The sequence below is a fragment of the Cupressus sempervirens genome, chromosome 3 (assembly GCF_028749045.1).
Source record: "Cupressus sempervirens isolate cs-2001-9-10 chromosome 3, ASM2874904v1, whole genome shotgun sequence".
NCBI lineage: Eukaryota > Viridiplantae > Streptophyta > Pinopsida > Cupressales > Cupressaceae > Cupressus > Cupressus sempervirens.
In genome coordinates this window covers 792,773,930-792,793,760 of record NC_143120.1, presented here as the reverse complement: position 1 = coordinate 792,793,760, position 19,831 = coordinate 792,773,930, and the positions used below count along the sequence as shown (strand labels likewise).

The following is a 19,831-nucleotide window of genomic DNA, read 5'->3' as shown; positions in this document are numbered from 1 at the left end:
AATGTAAAGCAACTAATTGAGGTCTACCCATAAAAAGTTTGCAGTTTTCACAATTTTTTACATATGCATAGTTGTCTTGAAACATACCAGGCTAGTAAAAACAATTCCTTAAGATTTTGAATGTTGTTATAATAGATGAGATATGTCCTCCACAGGACTCGTCATGTAAATATTTCAAGAGCTCCCATTGTTGAACTTTATCCACGCGTCTCAAGAAAGTTCCATCTAAACCTTTTTTATATAGGACACCTTGAGCAATTACGTGCTTGTTTGCCTTCAGTCTCAAATCCCTTTTTTCTCAAGAAGTTAAATGTTCAAGGCATTCTCCATAGGTTAAGTAGTGTGCAATATTAGAAAACCATGGGTCACTAAGACTTACTAGCAATACTTTGGGTTCTTGGTCAACCTCATTCCGGAGCGAGTTTTAATTTTCTGCCATCAAATTGCAAGTCCTCTACCTTTGACCAACTTCGTGGGTTTCAAGGTAAGATCATACTCTTGTATCTTTGCTATCCAGGTTTCCCTTTTATTCACTCTTGCTTCTTGTTGAGTGAGGATACTTTTGAAAACTAGATCCCGAACATGTACTATTGAGTGAGAATGCAGGATATAATACCTAAAATCTTTAACAGCTTTAACTAGGGCATATGTTTACTTTTCGATCAAGGAGTATTTGTGTTCATGCTTCTTTAGCGAGACACTCATGAACGCAATAGGGGCTTCTATTTCTTGATCATTTTTCTTGGTAAGGATCCTAGAGAGAGTATGTTCTGAAGCATAGCAGTATATAATAAAATCCTCCCTATAGTCAGGACTAGTCAGCATAGGTGCATTAGCTATGGCAATCATGATCTCCTCAAAAGCCCTTTTTCCTTCCTCATTCCATCTAAAATGCTCCTTTTCACTCATCATATCAATACTATGTTTGGTTATTTCTAAGAAATCAAGGACAAAAGCTCTCAAGAAGTTTGCTTGACCAAAAAAAGATTTCACTCCATTCCTGTTTGCCGGTAACCTTAATTGTTGAATGGCCTTACCCTTTTTGGATCTATTTTAATTCCTTCCTTTGAGACAATGTGTCCTAGAAGTTTTCCTTCTTTGGGCTGAGAGATATATTGTGTTCTCTACATCTCTATAGCACCACTCGAAGATCTCTCAAGTGATGTTTTCTTCGTCTCAAGAACACGATGAGATCATCTAAATATACCACTATAATCTTATTTCTCAAGTCTCGAACTGATGCATTCATAGCTCTTTGGAACGTCACTCCTGCATTAATCAGACCAAACGGTATCCTTTTGTAAGCATACATTCCCCAAGGGGTTATGAAGGTCGTTTTGTGCTGATATTCCTTAGCCATGCCCATTTTGGATCTATTTTAATTCCTTCCTTTGAGACAATGTGTCCCAGAAGTTTTCCTTCTTCAATATAGCAGATTGACTTCTTCGAGTTGAGAGATATATTGTGTTCTCTGCATCTCTGTAGCACCACTCGAAGATCTCTTAGGTGATGTTTTATTCACCTTGAGAACATGGTGAAATCATCTAGATATACCACTATAATCTTATTTCTCAGGTCCTGGAATGATAAATTCATAGCTTTCTAGAACGTCGCTCCTACATTTATCAGACCGAACAACATCCTCTTGTAAGCATACGTTCCCCAAGGGGAAATGAAGGTTGTTTTATGCTAATATTCCTCAGCCATACTTATCTAATTATAACTGAAAAAGTCATCCAACATAGACATCATCTTAGAACCAACTACAGTTTGAAGGACATGCTCCATGGCTTATAGAGCATAATTATCTTTAATTATCTTTAAGACTTGCTTGATTTAGATTGCGAAAATCCACACAAATTTGGATTTCACAATTCTTCTTCCTTACCGGCACAATGTTGGCTATCCAGGTTGAATGATGAATTGAGTAAATAATTCATGCCATTAGCATTTTGTCGCGTTCCTTCATGATGGCCTCAGAGACTTTAGGGTTGTAATTCCTCATTTTTTGTCAAAAGGGTACAGCATCCAATTTCAACAAGATGTGGTGTCTGAAACGGCCATCTCTGAATTTTTTTAGATCTTCATATCCCCAGGCAAAAACATCTTTGTATTCGAGCAGTAAGTCTTTTAGCTTGTCCCTCTCATATGGAGAACAGAATTTACCAACTATTATCCATCTTGGTTCAAGGTCGCTCCCAACATTGACTTTGTCATATTCCCTTGCAACTTCAGGATTTATCAATCCTCTATTGTTCAAGCTATCATCCCTGTTGGAGAACAGGTGTTCTAGAGAAACCAAACCCTTTGGGATCTTGTTTCCTTTCAACTGAATTACATCTTCATCATTACTTGAATCTACACACGTTTCCTTACAACAATTGTCAAAACATTTAAAATATAGGTCAGCAAAACACCCATCACAAGTGAGAAACTCCTCAATTTGTGTATCATTATTGAAAATTTGTCAATTGTCAAGGACACTTGGCCGATAAATCATCTCAATTATATAGGTATCAATCTTAAAATCAAGGTAAGGAAGCAGTAGAGATGCAGATACCACTAATGAATCAAACGAGTATTGAAACTTCTAGGTATGGCTTCAATTGAAAAAGCTTCAAAAAACTCCAGTTCATCCCAGACCCTATTTCTATTATGTTTAAGCCTAGCATTTTTCACAACATACAACTTTCTCACTTGATTTACAATGAGTTCACCATCTCCTTTTACCATTAGGCATTTGATTTCCCTGAACCTAGCTTCTTGTAATCGAAGCAATAAAGCCTCATACTTTGCAATATTATTAGTATTTTTAAAATCTAACTTGAAAGAGAAAGGAAAGCATTCTCCAGAACAAGAAATTAACACCACCCCAGCGCCAGAATCGGTACTAGAGGCACTCCCATCGAACTCCATCTTCCAAATAACGGATCCTTCTCCAACAGGTGTTATTAAGGGTTTAGGTTCATCTCCCGATAGAACAACATAGTTTCCGAACTAGCACTCATGATACAAAACTTGGGCTTTAGGGTCATCGAAAGGAAAAACAGAGAACTTGTTTTTTGACTCAGGTTCCAAATTAATTGTGTTTTTCCCAACTAGTATGATGGCTTCTAACTAGTCCACCTTTATTTCTCCCCCTATGTCTTTACAAAAGGTTCTAATAAGTAGCTTGTGTAGATATCCATGACTAAAATGGTTAATATGACCCTCTTATCCGGGCAAGCAGCTAAGACAGCTTGGGCGTCTTTTACTTGGCTCATTAAAGGGACCTGTTTACCATCCATTGAATAACATTTTCCAAAGGTTTTTTTGAGGATAAGAACTAAGGCTCTTGCAACTGGGGCAGGCAAAATATTTTCAGAAGCACCTAAATCTATAATACAATTACTCAACTTTCTACCATTCAGTAGCAGAGACACGTAGAAAGGATTAGGTTTGTTGTCTCCTCTGTCAATTTCTAGTATATGTAAGGGTTTAGGGCCTAATGGTGTTTTAGGGACATCTTCATATACAAAAATAGGGGATTGAACCAGTGGTGTTTCTTCAAAATGGTTGGTTTGGGATTTTGGTTGTACATCAGCTTTGACATATCTAATCATGTCTAGTTCTTTGGGATTAGACTTCCAATAATCCGGAGTGGAAATGGTAATTGTAAATGTTTTACAGAAATCTACAATATCAAAAGAAGGAGAAGAGTCAAACTCACTATATTCTTTTGATGGATTTTGATATCAGTTCCTACCTTCAAGTCTAGAGTACCTTTAGTTTGTTATTTTCCCTTAGGTGTACTTGTTAATGTACTTCCAGCTGGTGAGAATTTAGGAGACCTTTGATTCCTTGTCATGACTACACAGGCAAGGTTGTTGAGAGTAGCCAGAGTATCCCTCCTGTCCTCTCCGTTAGACTCATATTCCACATAAAATGAACCAGCAATCCCAGATGGTCCCAAGTCCTCTTCCTCTGTCAATTTTTCTCTGAGTTCATCCTTCATGGCATTTAGCTGCAAATATCTCAACCAATCCAAGCAAGTGGTTCCATCGTGATCTGTGGTCAAATGAAAGGTACACATTGTTTTCTTCCCTAGGGTGGCTTCAATCTACAGATGAGGTTGGGGGTATGTTAAATCCTTCACCTGAGGAGCATTATGTTGCTTACGTCCTAAATCTTGGTAGGGGTTCTGGTAAGGAGAATTAGGTTGTCTCTACCTCTTTAGAGTGAGAACATCATTTACTAACCTCTGGAGGCTCATGATGATGAACCTTGTTGCTGAGCATCACACTTCCATTTACCAACGGTAATTAGCACGTCCTCCAGTTGGATAACCGATTTTTGTGCTATAGCTGAATCTTGAACCCCATCTTTTCGCAAGTGGAAGCACATCCAATGACATAGAATTGAGGAAGAATCCCTTCTAATTTTCGGCATTAGGTCTAGAGGCCATGGGAATTTTTTGCACAACCTCATTGAACCTTGCTACAAATTCTCACATTGATTGATGTATTTCCTTTTTCAATTGTGCTAGCTGAAGAACCAAAGTATGTTCATCTTCGAGTGTCTTGAACCTAGACTCGAAAGCAGCTACCATTTGATCCCAAGAAGTAATGGACACCTGAGGTAAGTGATGAAACCAATCAACAGCGGCGTCGGCAAGAGTCCTGACAAAAAGACGAACAACGACATCTTTTGTAGGTACATCCAAAATTTTGTAGGCTGAATCAAATGCACTTAGATGGTCTTCTGAGGATATTCTACCATCACCTCTAAAAACAAGTAGGATATCTTAGGCCCCTTTAGGTAAGGCTACAGGATTTCCCCCCAAGTGTAAAGGACCTCTAGTTTGCCCCCATGGATTTTGGGCCATGGTGGGTAATTTGAAGTTGAGGGGTTGAATATTTATGAAAAGAGGTACGACGGTTCTAGGATAGGTGAGAGCTTGAAATGCTAAAGAAAGCTAATGAACAGGAGGTGGAGAGGTAGGTTTACAGACAAATTTTACCTTCTTTCTCCTCCTTTGGGTGTTATCAGGGGCAAAAGTTCAAGTTCCGGATTGCTTCAAAATCTTGATCTGTAAGCCCGTCGTGCCTCCTAGCCTTGGTATATTTAAGTTCAGCCAGATTTTAACAACTTGACACTCCAAAATTCAATTTCTCCAAGGATTTTGAGCCACCCTATCTACCGCCAGTCTTTCTTGGGCAATGGGGATGCCTCTTAATCTTTCTACTCGTTCTTCTTCTCCTTGCAGCAATCTCAATATTTGTTGATATTGACGGTCACTAGTTTAGAAATTCCATGTGACTATATATAAATCTGACATGATGTCTTCTTGGGTATCATGAAAACCTAGATTTGGCTTAAGCACAGGAAAAGCATCATGTGGCAAACCATGATTAATCATTATCTAAACACTTATTTTTAGTATACCAGGTTATCCACTATTTGGTCCCCAGCAGAGTCACCAAAAATCTGTTGGCAAACAGATTTGTCTCCAAAATTTATGTCTCACAAATAACTCCATCCCCTTGATAAGAAGACAACAATCAGCCACAATAGTTGGAAAAGGTTCACATAACCACATTTCCTCTAAATTCATACAAGGTATAGCTCTCCATAGGATTTGAATCCCTAAACTAAATACACAACTTCATTTTTAACAAGAAAACAAATTGAAGGCACGCGACTTGTTCTTCGACAAGCGAGTAACGATGACAGATTATAAAGAATAATTAACTGATCAAAGAAACGCATAGTTTTCCTTGTACAATTATTATGAATTGATCAAAGAATGATAATGGCAACTAAATCAAATAACTTTCTTCAGCAAAAATCAGAATTTGATCAATAAGCATTCAAAAGTGTGTTTGCAAAGAAACATTTCTTGATACAAATCAAAATACATAGATTCATATTTGACTAAATGATCTATTCAATCCACCAAGATTCAAATTTCAACAGCAAAGATTTATCAAATGCTAAGTACTATTTGATTCTATTAACCATCTCAAAAAGAAAGTTAACATTCAGTTATATGCTATCAAAGAGCAAAAAAAACTAGTATGTTTTTCTTTCTCCCTCCTATCTTTTCCTAACCTTTAATCAGTGTTCAAAGATATCTTAAATAGGTTACGCCAGAGGGGGTCTCCCTAAAAACCCAACCACCCTCGACAGTTAAGCAAAAACAATTCATAAAATGGAAAGGTTCAAAAAGAGACATGGGGTCTCTGTGTTCAAAGATATTGAAACATAAAAGATAAGGGCCTACTAGGCCGTGAACCACGACTTTCACTTGCATTTCCAGCTTGCTCCTTGTTGCCACTTGCATCTCTAGTCAGCTTCAAGCTATAGTAGACACCTACAAATTCATGAAGTGCACTTGAATTAGCAGTCCTTAAGCTCAAAATCCATGTTTTCCACATGTTGCAATCCCACTTCATTATGTTGAGCTAGACTGTATACTCGAGTAGGTGGTCCATACAAAGAGTTGGCACAAAAGCAATATGTGCTACCTTCGCAAGATCTACAGATGTGAAACTGGTTGTTTCCTAGATCGCTTTTAGGTGGGCTTCAAAAGGTTTGAACAAAGATTCAATTTCTGGGATCCCTGCATCAAATTGAACCAAATTGCCAAGGCTGATTACTTTCATATCCTTTGTGACCCCGTGTACATGTGCTTAATCTTGGCTTCAATGTTGAGGGAATTGGTAATGGCATCCCTGAAAATTTAGCATCTCCAAATCATGTTTCCCTTAATCACATATAGTATGCCAGCCAATGCTACTGTTTTGAAGGAATTCTCGGTGAAGAATTTCTCCATGCCATAGATTTGTGTGATTATTGCTGCCACTTATTCTCCTCTATTTCCTAGGCAAGTAGTTATGCCCTTATTTCATTTAACAGGGCTTCGGTTTCATTAAAGATCGCTACATACTACTAAAATAAATCGTTCCCCTTTTGAATCACCTCATCTATCCACTCATCTGCCACTAGGGCTTTGCCACCTTGCACTTGACTCAACAATCTCTTGCTACCAAAAGATGTTAGGTCGAAACCTTGGGGTTCTTGAACTAAGAGGTAAAACGTCTGAACCATCCAATGAGTCAATATATTCCGCCATAGCGTTGATTATTCGTTTCAGTTATTTATTTTCTCTGGCATCCTTCTAGGATTGAACTAGCATATGTTGAGTAGACTCGTTCAGCCAATGTTCCTTAGTTTCTCTATTTAACACCCCCAACTCTACTCTAGTGATATCAAAGTCTCTGAAATCTAGGTCTGCAAAAGGATCTTTAGGTTTATACAAGGCAACTTCAGCTATTACTTTCCCTCTTTTAGGAACTGTGTACCCTCACAGGAACTGAGACTGGAATCAAACTCCTCATTCTGCACACTGAGATGGTAAGCCAATTGGTTACAGTTGAAGAAAGTTCAATCCTAGTCTGATCCTTCCCGAGTGTACACAAGGAATCTAGGACCTATGACACATTGTTAAGAGTAGCTTGAACTTGTTGTTTGCTACTTGTTGAATCTTCACCTTGCTCTTGGTCCAAATCTATCCTAGTTTGTTGTGGCGCTGCCATGATGTTTTGTCTCTTGAACCTAGACTTGGATCTAGTCCTTTGGACTATAGGTTGGTCTTGAACTAGTTGACCAATTACTCCTTTTGAACCCTTCTTGTTACCTACAGAATTAGTAGAAAGGATCAAAATAGTGCTAGGGGAAGAAGGGAATCCCTGACTAGTACTTTCAACTTGGGGTTGGGGTGCTCCTTCCTTCTTCTTTTGCTTAAGACATGCTTTGGTGTAATCAAGAACGCCTTAGGTTCTTTGCATTATATCATCCATTTCTAGTTCAGACTAGTTGATCGGAGGTAAAGGAAGATCTTGCGGATTCAAGTTTCCAAATTCAATAAGGTCTGAATCATCTTCTTGGACTCCTTTGAAGTTCACTTTCAGCTTAAAGGTTGAGATCTGCGGCAATACCAACCTAGAGTGGCTTTTTCTTTGAATTTCCATTTTGTCCAAACAATCCTCCCAATAATCTTTCAAGTGGGGTCTGGGTGAGAATTGTTCTCCCATTTCGAGGATCCTTTCTGTAAATCTCTTGCTATCAAACCCGTGTCTAGGTAAGTAAAACTTGAAATCAAATGCACACAGATCAAAACTGATATTCAAAGCATCATCTAAAGTTTTGCAAGAAAGGTTACCCATTTTTACCGGAAATAGGTTGTCTTTCTTATCCTCAGGCAAAATTTCACTTTTACCACTACTAGTTGTCGACAAACTTTGGCCAGAACAAACTAATCTAGAGTATATTTGGGCAACCTCAGGGGTTCTTCATTAAATCCTCCCACTCTTAGATATGTGAATCTAGGGAATTCGGTAAACAAGCTACCATATATTTGTACAAGTTGCAAATCTTCTTGTGAGCCTCTTTCTTTCTTTCTATCTGCTAATTCAAAACACAATTTGGTGAGAAAAACATCATTACGTTCCTATAATCATCTAACACTTGGTTCTTCTATAATAAAGGACAGTAATTATATATGAAACTTTGTTGGTCCAACGTTCATGTGGCAGGTAAGTAAGATTTTGGGTACATGCCAGACAATAGATGAGGTACGAGGACATGAAGAAGTCTTTCTTAATGGTCTATGTTAATTTAAGCTAGTTCCTTAGGGACCCTGCTATAATCTCGACCAAATCTAGATATTGCTTCCCATCTAAAATGATATCTATGAAATGGTACATCCACTATTGAAAAGATATGCCTCGGGTAAACCTCTAACTCTATACAACATAAATACTAAATCATGTATATGGGATTTCATAAGGAGGCCTCAAACCCCCTTTATAGAATTTTTCCATCCAATGTCGGGCTATAATTGAGTGATTCTTCTCAAAGTTTTCACTAAACTTAGCAAGGGATTGAGTGGGGGTAAAGTCAGCAAAGGTTTCATGTGGGATTTTAAATACAAAGGCAATGGTGTCTCGGTTAACTGAAAGTAAAATGCTTCCATCATTCCTCCTAATACAGCAGGACCTAATGTCATAAAGATTAGCACATTCCTGAACTAGTTCAAGGCTGATTACAACCTGAGGAAAAGTTGTGTCTTGCAGTATCCCACTATCCATGATTTCACCCCATTTGACTAGATTTTTTTGTATACCTCATTTATATTGACCCCCACTGGGTCTATATCAGGTAGCAAAGGACCCTTGCAACCCATATTAGCGAAATTTCCAAAAAAATGCAGAGATGACTTCATTTCTCAATTCAAGTGACGGAAGCACAAGATTCAACCAACCCCAAATGACAAATTTTCTGAGAACTAGGACTTGAACAGAAAAGGTATGGAAAAATTACCTTTAACTCGCGGTAGTGACTATGTCAAACCTCCTAAACTCACTATTCTACTTTTCTCCGCAGCTAATTTTTCAGCAGACTTACAATCCAAAATGAGTCTAGTTTAAAGAAACTTATAGGTAATTAATACGAGTGGAGGGATACTAGCCAGATTTGTCCGCCTTACAAGAAGGTACAGCGAGGTTCAAAGCAATATTTTCCATGAATAGGCATTTTTTCATCCCTTCTCATTTACCTTGTCATGATTGCCTCGACACATGCTCAGCTTGCTTGATTTTGTGGGCCTCAATCTACAAAAGCTCTTCATTAAATGATTTTAGAACACACAAGGCTCCATCATAATTACCTTTCTTTTCTCGAGGACTCATGCACCGCCTATTTCTTCGCTCATGTCATCAAGATATGCCCAAATCCCATCTTCAAATTCATGACATCCTGTCCTTTGATTTTGGCATGTATTGGTGTCGAGTCCCACCTTGATTTTTCCAAGATAGTTTTTAAAGAGCCGAACTTGTTGAACCAATTTGAACTTGGTATGGTTCAGCAGGCCCAAAATGGTTCAACCGGTTCAAAGTGGTTCAACCGGTACAAGTGGTTCAAAGAGTTCAACAATTCACAAAGTTCAACGGTTCACACCCCGCTAAGATAGAAGGACCACAACTTGGTAAAGAATAAAGTGAAGACTAAAATTGGAAAATCCTTTCATAAACACTAAAACTGGTAGGATTGAAACCGAGGGTGAGATCAAAGCCAATGGTTCCAAGAGAAATGAAAACCAAAACAAAAAGGCGACTCTCCCAAAGAAAATACAAACTAACAAATGGCTATTAAGAAAATTACTTAGTTGGGAAATATGAGAGTAGATCTTATAGACTGGCTGCTTAGAATCTCTACTCCTCTTCCTAAAGTGAATGTGTTGGCTTCAAGTTACAACCACCTTGTAACTTCCACAGCCTACTAAGTTAAAGGGAATGTTCTAAATTTTAGTCGTATTTTGGACTTTAAGTTAACCGAAAATTGTAACCATAACTGAAAATTAAGTTATAACCACATTGTAACTTCCCCAGCCAATAAAAAGATAGAAGCTACACTACGTTATTTATGTCTAAAACACAAATTAGAATCAATTTAGTCCATCATGAGTCCAATAACCACAACCTACATCAGATCTTTATTTTAATCATGGTCACTTTGCCAAATCAAATAGCTGGAGGGAAATGTGAAAAGCAAATTGTGGTTAAGAGTTAAGACAGACAAACATGTGTTTGTTTATGTGAATCTCTACACCTCTTGCTAAAGCGAATGTGATGGCTTCAAGTTACAAGGACTCTGCTGAGCCAAAAGATATTGATCATATTAACAATGGCAAAGAGGTATCACTGGAACCAGTTTCTTTGAAGAAAATTGAAATGAATGCACCTTACAATACTAAGACTTCCAATTCTGGTATGAAACAGAGGTTGAGGAATATGACACTTATAGCTTATAGGCATAACATAGAGGCTAAATAAGATTTCAAGGGTAATGGAATCAAGGAGTATAGCAAAACTGATTATGTGCACTCTTGGTCTAAATGTGTCCATGATCTTCTCCATTCTATGCAGCAATGGAAGTGAAGATTAATAATGTTCTAAGTTTTATATTAGGTTATGCACGTACTATTCATTTGCTCCATTATGCTGTTTAGGATTTCAGAAAAAAGGAGTGATGACAATCGTGATAGCCCTGCTCGTAAGAGAGTTAAAGAGGACATTATGGAAGATCATTTTTGTTTTTCATTTGAAAGATGGGAAATATATCTCCTCCCAAAGACATGACATAACTCTATGTTTTTTATTTGGGTTGTCTATGTGTTGTTTGTTTATGCTTTTTGCTGTTGGTTATTTCTGTTTACTCGTATTTTGGAATTTGCTCTTCTAAACTAAAAGGCTTGCTATGCAAAAATGCTGTAACACTAGTTTACCATTTTATCTTATTGAAAAACAACGCAGTAATAATGTCTACAACATAACTGAAAATTAATTTATGACCACCTTGTAACTTCCCCGGCCAATAAAAAAAATAGAAGCCACACTACATTAGTTATGTCTAAAACACAAATTAGAATCAAATTAGTCCATCATGAGTCTAATAACCACAACCAACATCACATCTTGATTTTAATCATGGTCACTTTGCCAGATCAAATGGCTGGGGGGAAATGTGAAACCCACATTGTGGTTAAGAGGTAAGACAGACAAACAAATGGGATTTTCCCCAAACAATTTTCTAATATAAAGGCAAATTACCATACCTTGTTAGACCTATGAACATGCCACTAATATACTCCAAAAGGTTTGGAAAACCAAGCAAAACAAATTTATGTTCAGAAGTATGTAGCTGACCAACCAAATTTCATATCCAATATCACTCAATGGTGGAAAGCAGCAGCCCAAATCAAAGACGATGTACCAATACATTGGAAAACTCAACCACTTAAACTACAAATAAAGATTGTTAATAGACATGGTTTTCACAACAATTGTGGTCAATTCAGAGCTGCAAGTCTTGCAAGAACCCAAAAGAAAATTAAGGACATCAGTTACTATGACTTTTTCATACACAAAAAGACCGAAACATTCAAGACCTAGGCACATTTCAAATACAAGAATAAGTTAATTAGCATTAGAGGTCCAAAGAGACTTGTGTACTGCAGCTGGAGCAATGGGAAAGGCAACAAGTGAAGAATTGCTCAAGTACAGACTATGTATGTGCAGTGGGATCCATAAAAATGTTGTATACCTAAGGCTGGAAGGGAAACCACAAACAGAAAGAAGGCATTCATCAGCAGGATCAATCAATCAATCATCATAACTTGTGTTACCAGATTCAACAAACAGATCAAAGCCCATACTATTAAAGAAGCGCCTATTATATATAAAGTTTGAAACCTAGTGGTAGTGGTTGAACCACAAGTAGGGACAAAGTGGACCAATAAAACTGGGTGAACTGGAACTATGCTCCATGGCCAATAGAACCCAAATATGATATTTCCATAGATAAATCATGAATTAGGAAATTAGGAATTACTATGACAAATGAATTAGGAAACTATATATGTAGTGCCTCTCCCATTCTAATGGATGTGGCTTCGGCTTAATGTGTGTTAGTGCTTATGTGCAGTTGGATAAGATCTCATATGATGCCTTGCTTGGCTCTGGATGTTTCTTGTTGTTTCAAGTAATTGGTTGAGCTCACCTTATGCTTAAATGGAAATATGCTCGTATTGTGTGATCATGTTGGACACATTGAGAGGTTGTTATCATCAACTTAATCCGACTTATGTCATTGTATCAACAAGTTGCTTATGTACTTATGCCTAGTTGTGAGAACCATTGTCTTGTGGCTTGTTGAATACCTGATTTGGGATGCTAGACCTTCTAAGGTTATGATGGTATCTAATTTATTCGATTTATGAGACATTGAGAATTATATGGCTTATGATGTGATTTGATGGTCTCACTGATGTATGTGTCTGCGATTACCAAATTATAATTATCTATCATGTTTAGACGTTATCCTAATGTTATTATTGTTTATCTGCAGTATCAGGTTAATGGATATATTGTTTAGAGTTTTCATTAATAAATGACTAGAAGAAGTAAAATGATTATTTAATGTTCAATTTAAATAAAATGTTTATTTATAGTGTACATTGAGGATTAAATATGGAATGACTAGTGTCACGATATTCTAATACATACAACCAATTGTGTCATTAGAGCGTCAATGTTCCATTAGGTCTATCGTTGATTATTATATGCATGTGTTTCGGCTATATATATTGTGTGCAGTTGCACTTGATGTGTGCATGTTTCAGTGAACAAGTTTCAAACATCATTCTACCTAAGCTACAAGTTTGAACGTGTCTTTATCCCTACCAATAATGGCATGTTGGGGCATTGAAAATAGTTACATCTGTCATTTTGTATATTGAGCCAACATTGTCCCTATATGGACAATGTATCTGTAATTGATATAATTATACCTCTGGTACCATATGGGTAAAGACTTGATTTACATATTGCGTTGGACTAGTATATGTGTTTGTGCATTATAGTTATCGTAATTGTCACAGTTGGGTTAGATCTTTATGCATGTTGACTTTTATAATTAAATAGCTATCTTACATTTACTAGCAATTTTGTCGTAGCGTTATTCCATTTAATTGGAATTGGTTAATTTTATCCATGTTGAGTTTGGGTTAGTTTTGTGGGGGTTTTAATTTATTGACTTAACTGATTTTTATTTTAGTCATTTGAGGTGTTGGCCAAATTGTGACTTACAATGAAGAATTAGACTTCATTTTCTTTGGCATTTTGGAGAGCAAAATTTGTTCTAATGCTCTTGGTGAGCAATTGGTCTTTTACTGATCAGGAGTGATTGCTCCATCAGATTTTTGTGCATTGTGGCTCATTGGATTCAGATCATGATTGCTCCATTTTACATGAAGGCTTATCGAGTATTGGGGAGTATTTTATTTCTTCTCTCTGCTTCAATGGTTTCATTGTTTGGTAAGGTGGGGCTTCCGGATCTTTCTTTTTGTGTCATAGGTTGAATCATTCCTGATCTTTATTAGTTCGTGGGTTGAGAACTAGTGTTCTTCCACAATTTCATTACTTTTAGTTGCCTAATTGGGCTCGTGCGATTTTATTTCAAAAAAAATGGGAAAAGTAATTTTATGTTGCTCAAATTTTCATGGTTGGTTGAAACATGAATTTTATTTTAAAGTGTGTTGTTGGGCATATGGGAACCAATGCGTTTTTATTTAGCTGCAAGATTTTGAGTTTCAATTTTGGGCATTTTTGTGTGTGTCTTGTTTTGCAAGATAGTAGATTTACATGCTCTTCTAGTTGACATCCAATCACGCATGAGCATGGTTTGACCTTAGCATTAGTTAAAGCCATCAATTGACGTCTTTAACTCTCAAGGACTGCCACTTGGCAAAGGACGTTATAAGTACTAAAGTCTTACTTTTTCTCATCTCAATACCACCATCCCCATCTCGATAGTGAACAATGTAATCTTTATTATTTAGTTAACTTCAATAAATCAACTTTACACAAATATATTAAAATAGATCTATTATCCACAATAACTTACTAAAAAGAAAATTACACCACATAATTAACTAAATAATCAATCTGGCTAACTAATCAATAAACATCAATCAACGAAGCAATTTATTTAGTTAACAGATCAGTCAGCATTAATTATCTAATCAACCTATTTAGTGAAAAAATCGATCAAATTGATCAATCCAACAATCAATATGGTCAACTAATTGATTGAAATAGATAAAACTCAATTATATGAGATCATTAGCTAATTACCTCCATGCAAATGGGTAACGGCTAATAGCTGCCACCACTCCACATCCTGTCCCATCAATGGAGGTAAACTCATGACCAAGTTCAAACCCTCCATTCGAATCAATAAAATCAATTAACTCACCAAAAAATATAGTTAACTAATTGATTGAAATACATAACCAATCAATTAAATGAGATAACTAGCTAATTACCTCAATGCAAATTGTGAACAGCTAATAGCTACCACCACTCTGCATCCATTATTCCACCATCAATGGAGTTAAACTCACGATCCAAGATCAAACACTGTACATTCATCAATCTTATCAAAAATATAGAAACTCAGATCAAATCTGTCATTTCATCTTCCCGATTTGGAGCAAGCAAAGGTTGTCCAAGTGAATAACAAGCATTTTGTCAATTGCAGAGCATATCTATTTGACAAGAGATATTGCACATTGGTCTCAATTTATTGAGTTTATGCAATCTTCTTTTTGTTCTATTGGAAGTGAGTAAGTGTTTCAATTTAAAGTTTGCATTTTTATTTGTTGAAAATTTTATTCTGTTTATATTGGAATTGCTACACCACACAACAATTTATTGCCTTAAATGTGCCAAAGCAGACCATACAGATTGAAAGCAGCCCCAAAATGCCTCTATGACTATGGTTCAAGTGGGAATGCAAATTAACAACTTCACATACCATGTAGGGAATGATATTACATCAATACTCACCTTCTATAGGTGTAGTGTTAAATTCCACCCCATGCATTGCATGTCCTCTTCAATTACCTTCTTATACTTTCTTCATAGTGAAGCAAAAAAGAATTTCAAGGATCATATGCATGGGAGGCTCATAAAAAGAAAGGTATGGGTGCAAAAACTAGGTTAACTTTAATCTAATCAAAATGTCATAATAACTATCATGACAAGGCTATATAAAAGGTGAGGGGTGATAAGATCGAGGGTAAATTTCATTTCATTTAAAATTTAAACAAATCGATCAAACAAAGCAATAAAAATAAGATGTTGAAATTCATTTATCCATCAAAACTCAAAAGCTTCAAGTTTATAGATTGGCCAAGTTGGCAAAGCAAAAAAGCCTGTTATCATAGAAAATGATGACATGGACATATTTCAACCTTGCCTCCAAATATAATAGCATAATATACTTATTTTCAACCAGCCTCTTGTTCATGCTTCCAATTAGATCCATGTCAACCCAAATACGAAAGGCAACAAAAGGCTATTTCACAAACCAATCTTACATAATCAAGTTGTAGGTCACCGTGACAATTAAACCCCTTTATTTTGCAAGAATCCTCATGTAAGAGTTTGTTCTTTGACAATTATTTTGACAATCTCACCCCAACAAACAGAAATCACTTGTCCATCTATCCTCAAAGGTATCAAACCCAAGCTGCTCTAATAAGTTACAAACCCACACAAAATATTTTAAAGGTGAGACTAATGAAAAGGTAGCAGGAGGTAATATTGATTCCAAGACAATGTATCTATGCATTAGGCACACCAAACGTGGAGTCAAGTATTGCAGCAACAACTCTTTGAGACAACCATTGAAAGAACTACACTAACAGATTTGCTGCACGACATTTTCTTTCAATAAAATTAGAAAAGATACAGTAGATGAATCATATCAGCAACAATATCTTCGGATTGATTAGAGATAGAGTGACAGTGGGAGATATGAGATGGAATTGTAACAGCAGAATAAACAGCATTGAGATAGAATATGATGAATGGGTTGAATAGAAAAAACAACACAGTTGTGTACTCCTCACATGCCTAATCAAGTATTCACTTTGAAAGAAATACACCATTATTAGTTATACAGATAATTTCTAAATTCTCCTTTGTGCGTATTCAGTTACAAATGACCTATGCCCAGACCTTCAACTGCAATGTTATCTCAAATGGCTCCATTTTGTGAATTTATAGAAAGGAACACTACTAGCATTCCTATCAGAAAAATAAGCATATCATCATGTGTCCCCTCCATAACTAAAAAGCAATCAACATGTAATAAACATTGTCATATGCTCTCTCTGCTCTTTACTTTTTCACTCCCTTGTTAGTACTTAGGAAAATTAATGCAAAGATAAATTCCCTTGATAAGGCCAGATTCTTATATAGGTAATAATGTGCCCAACAATCTAACATTACAAAAAAAATAAAGTTGTAATTCCTGCATTTACAGCATCTTTTACATCATGGTTCATTCCATTGGAAACAAATCCAGGCACAATTTAACATATTTATAGATCTATAGATGATTAACAGAACCACACTTTATGCCCTAGTTTAAAACATAAATCAGCATCTAAATGATCTATGCATTATTTTATTTTATTTTATGTGGTAAAGTGAGCACTCCATGACAGGGATAACCATGTGCTTATTTTTCTGTCCAATTTCAAATATCGGCTACAGAGATGTACTCTGAAAGAGGATAGCCGCCAATTGTGAAGGCCAAGTAATTATGGTGAACCAAGGATTGCCCTTGACTTTAGAAGTCCCACCCCCACATACCCTTCAAGCTCTAAACTGCACAATTGGGTGTTCCCATTTGTTTAGCAAGGACACATTCAAACCAAATACTTAGGGCTGAGGCAAATTGCAATGGCTTGCGCATTCATGTACTCTTCATGGATTTTGAATGCAGCCTTTAAAACTTTGAGCCAGGAGAGTGAGAATCGAACCCATGCCACTGATCCGATCAAACCAGAACCTAGGTATCAAAAAGAGTCTATTTAAAGCATCCTCAACACAAAATCTAAAATCAGTTGTCTCGTGTTGCAATAGGAGAATTTCAACCCTTACAGTCTGGGTCTAGCCCCCAAGAGGCATATCATAGCAGTTATGATGCAGCCCACTCTTTGTGGGACCCGGGTAGGTCAACCTATAGGAAATTAGGAGTATTTGATCTTTTTCCTGTTAATAAAAAAATGCTGAGATGTGTAAATATTAAATGTATATTTCTCGTAGTAGGGTGTTGGAGCAGTAATTTTGGAGGCATGGCTCCCCAACAGTAATTTTGGAGGCATGGCTCCCCAATGTACGCAGGTTGTCTAAATATAGGATTCGGTTTTAGAAGATTAGCTTAGAAGATGTATTTAGAGAGTTCTTTTTACGACACGAGTACACATCGTTAGGAACTACCGTGAAGGTGCTTTAAAAAGTGTTGGCAAACATAGGGAGAATACTGCTGTCAAGCCAGCTGTATTTTGAAAATATTTCCAGATTAATGAATGCCTAGATTGTGGTTCAGTACCGTTAAGTTTAGCATCCCACCCTCCCCCACCCCCCCACCCAAATTCTTATTGTTAGTGATCTGTTGAGAAAACTGCTAGAAAAGGCAGTGCATTCTGTTTGCAGATTTTGTTTGCATCTTTTCTACCTCCTTTGCGCCAAGTGATCTAAAGCAAAATGTGTAAAAGAAACAGGGCAGACCAAATACTTCCAAATATTGCAACTCCCATCCCAAAAATCAGCCCAAACGAATCCATGTATCTTTCCGTGTTTATTGATTGTTTAAGACATTAAAATTCAAAAATTGGGGCTCTATTTAAATGTTCTTTTCAAAACCACGCAAGCGACGACTCGAGAAACACCTGAAAAGTAAGTCAAGAGGGTCATGACTATTCGGGAAATCCTTAGCCGCAGCGTCTTTTTAACAAACACCACGATAAAGCACAGGCATAAGCTAAACACTGGAAAAATATGGAAGCTAAACATGCATCTCTAAAAATACGATTGATTCAGTATTGCAGTTGGAAGTGCCCTTTGAAAACAAACGAACAGATGAGCTACTAACCTGGATACGATGCGAAGTTTGAAGCTTATGCAGCTAACGAAACATAACATCCATAGTCGAGCGCATTGTCGAGAGACAATCAAGCCTGTGACAACAGAGAGAGGTTTCAGAACGCTTGAAATTAAGGCTGTTTGTCAATGTGTATATAGATATGGGCAGATATGAGGTGGTAACGGTAACACTGCTGGATGGTGATCACAAAAACGTGCTTTTTGCTTTTTATGAAAAGTATGTAAAAAACGACAAGATGTAGACCGTTGTGTGCCCGCATTTCAAATGGAAAAGGACTTTAGGTGTTCCTCCATTCAATTCGTTCTATATTTAGAGTAGACTAGCACGCCAATAGTGACAAAGGTGAAAGTCTATATAAGATAGTTTCTCTTATATATATTTTTAGACATTTAATACGATATGAAAGGAATGTAAATAACAAAAAATAAATTAAACATTGTTATTTTGACATAGTCAATAATTAAATCCAATATAGTTATATTCATATTCTTAAATTCATATAAAAAATGTAGAAAAGGAAAACAAAAATCCAAGATAGAAATCACAATGTTTGAAAATTATCCATCCATTGCATGGGTTGCTTTATAATTAATTTTTAGTCCTAAGAGTCTTGTTTAGAGTGGCTTCTTATTTGGATGAGGGAACATGTCTATTGTCACAATGAGTAATTATAATTAATTTTTAGTCTAATGAATCTTGTTTAGAGTGGCTTCTTATTTGGATGAGGGAACATGTGTATTATGAGGGAGCATGTCTATTGTTACAATGAGTAAACTTTCAGTTGTCAATTACTTTTACTACCATAATTGAATTGCCATGTGCACTCATTACAAAGCGCTTTAAGACAAGCCATCATACTTGGTAAATCTTTTAATCTTGTTTAATTTCTAATATTTACCTAAAACTTGACATTTTCTAGATTTTAAGTTAATAGTCTCATCATGTTGTGGATGAAATTATAGCACATTGCCATGTACATTTATGCAAGTGGTTTTTTATTGCTTGGTCAAACTTTGCATGTTCACTAGAATTTTTTTAATAATTTAAAAATCATAATTCACTTATTTTCCTTTATTTTGTATTAATTAAAAATTCTGATGAAATGGTGATCCTTGCATAGACATTGCCTAAAGTTTACACCTTTCAAGTTGACATTCCTTGTAGTTTCGTCAACTAGGTTCTTTAGAAAGTTTTTGCTTGGTTTTGTAAAAGGTTAGAAGGATGTTTTAATTCGTCATTAAAGATTACCAAGTTTCATCATGTTAAAATT

At 36.4% G+C, this 19,831-nt stretch overlaps 1 long non-coding RNA gene across 9 annotated transcripts in view; it reads right to left on the bottom strand.

Annotated features, from left to right (window-relative positions):
* Positions 1 to 18,715, bottom strand: part of LOC149569178 (uncharacterized) — a 163,082-nt gene extending 144,367 nt beyond the window's left edge. For 4 of the 9 annotated variants that reach the window (XR_016361731.1, XR_016361732.1, XR_016361733.1 and 1 more), the window contains exons 1-3: positions 18,550 to 18,708; positions 14,927 to 14,965; positions 14,736 to 14,823 (exon numbers count right to left, since the gene is read on the bottom strand). This is a non-coding gene — a long non-coding RNA (uncharacterized LOC149569178). Of the gene's footprint in view, positions 1 to 14,735; positions 14,824 to 14,926; positions 14,966 to 18,549 lie in introns of all 9 variants that reach the window. The other 5 variants (XR_016361735.1, XR_016361734.1, XR_016361736.1 and 2 more) reach the window with 4 other exon arrangements.
* Between the last annotated feature and the right edge of the window lie 1,116 nt (positions 18,716 to 19,831).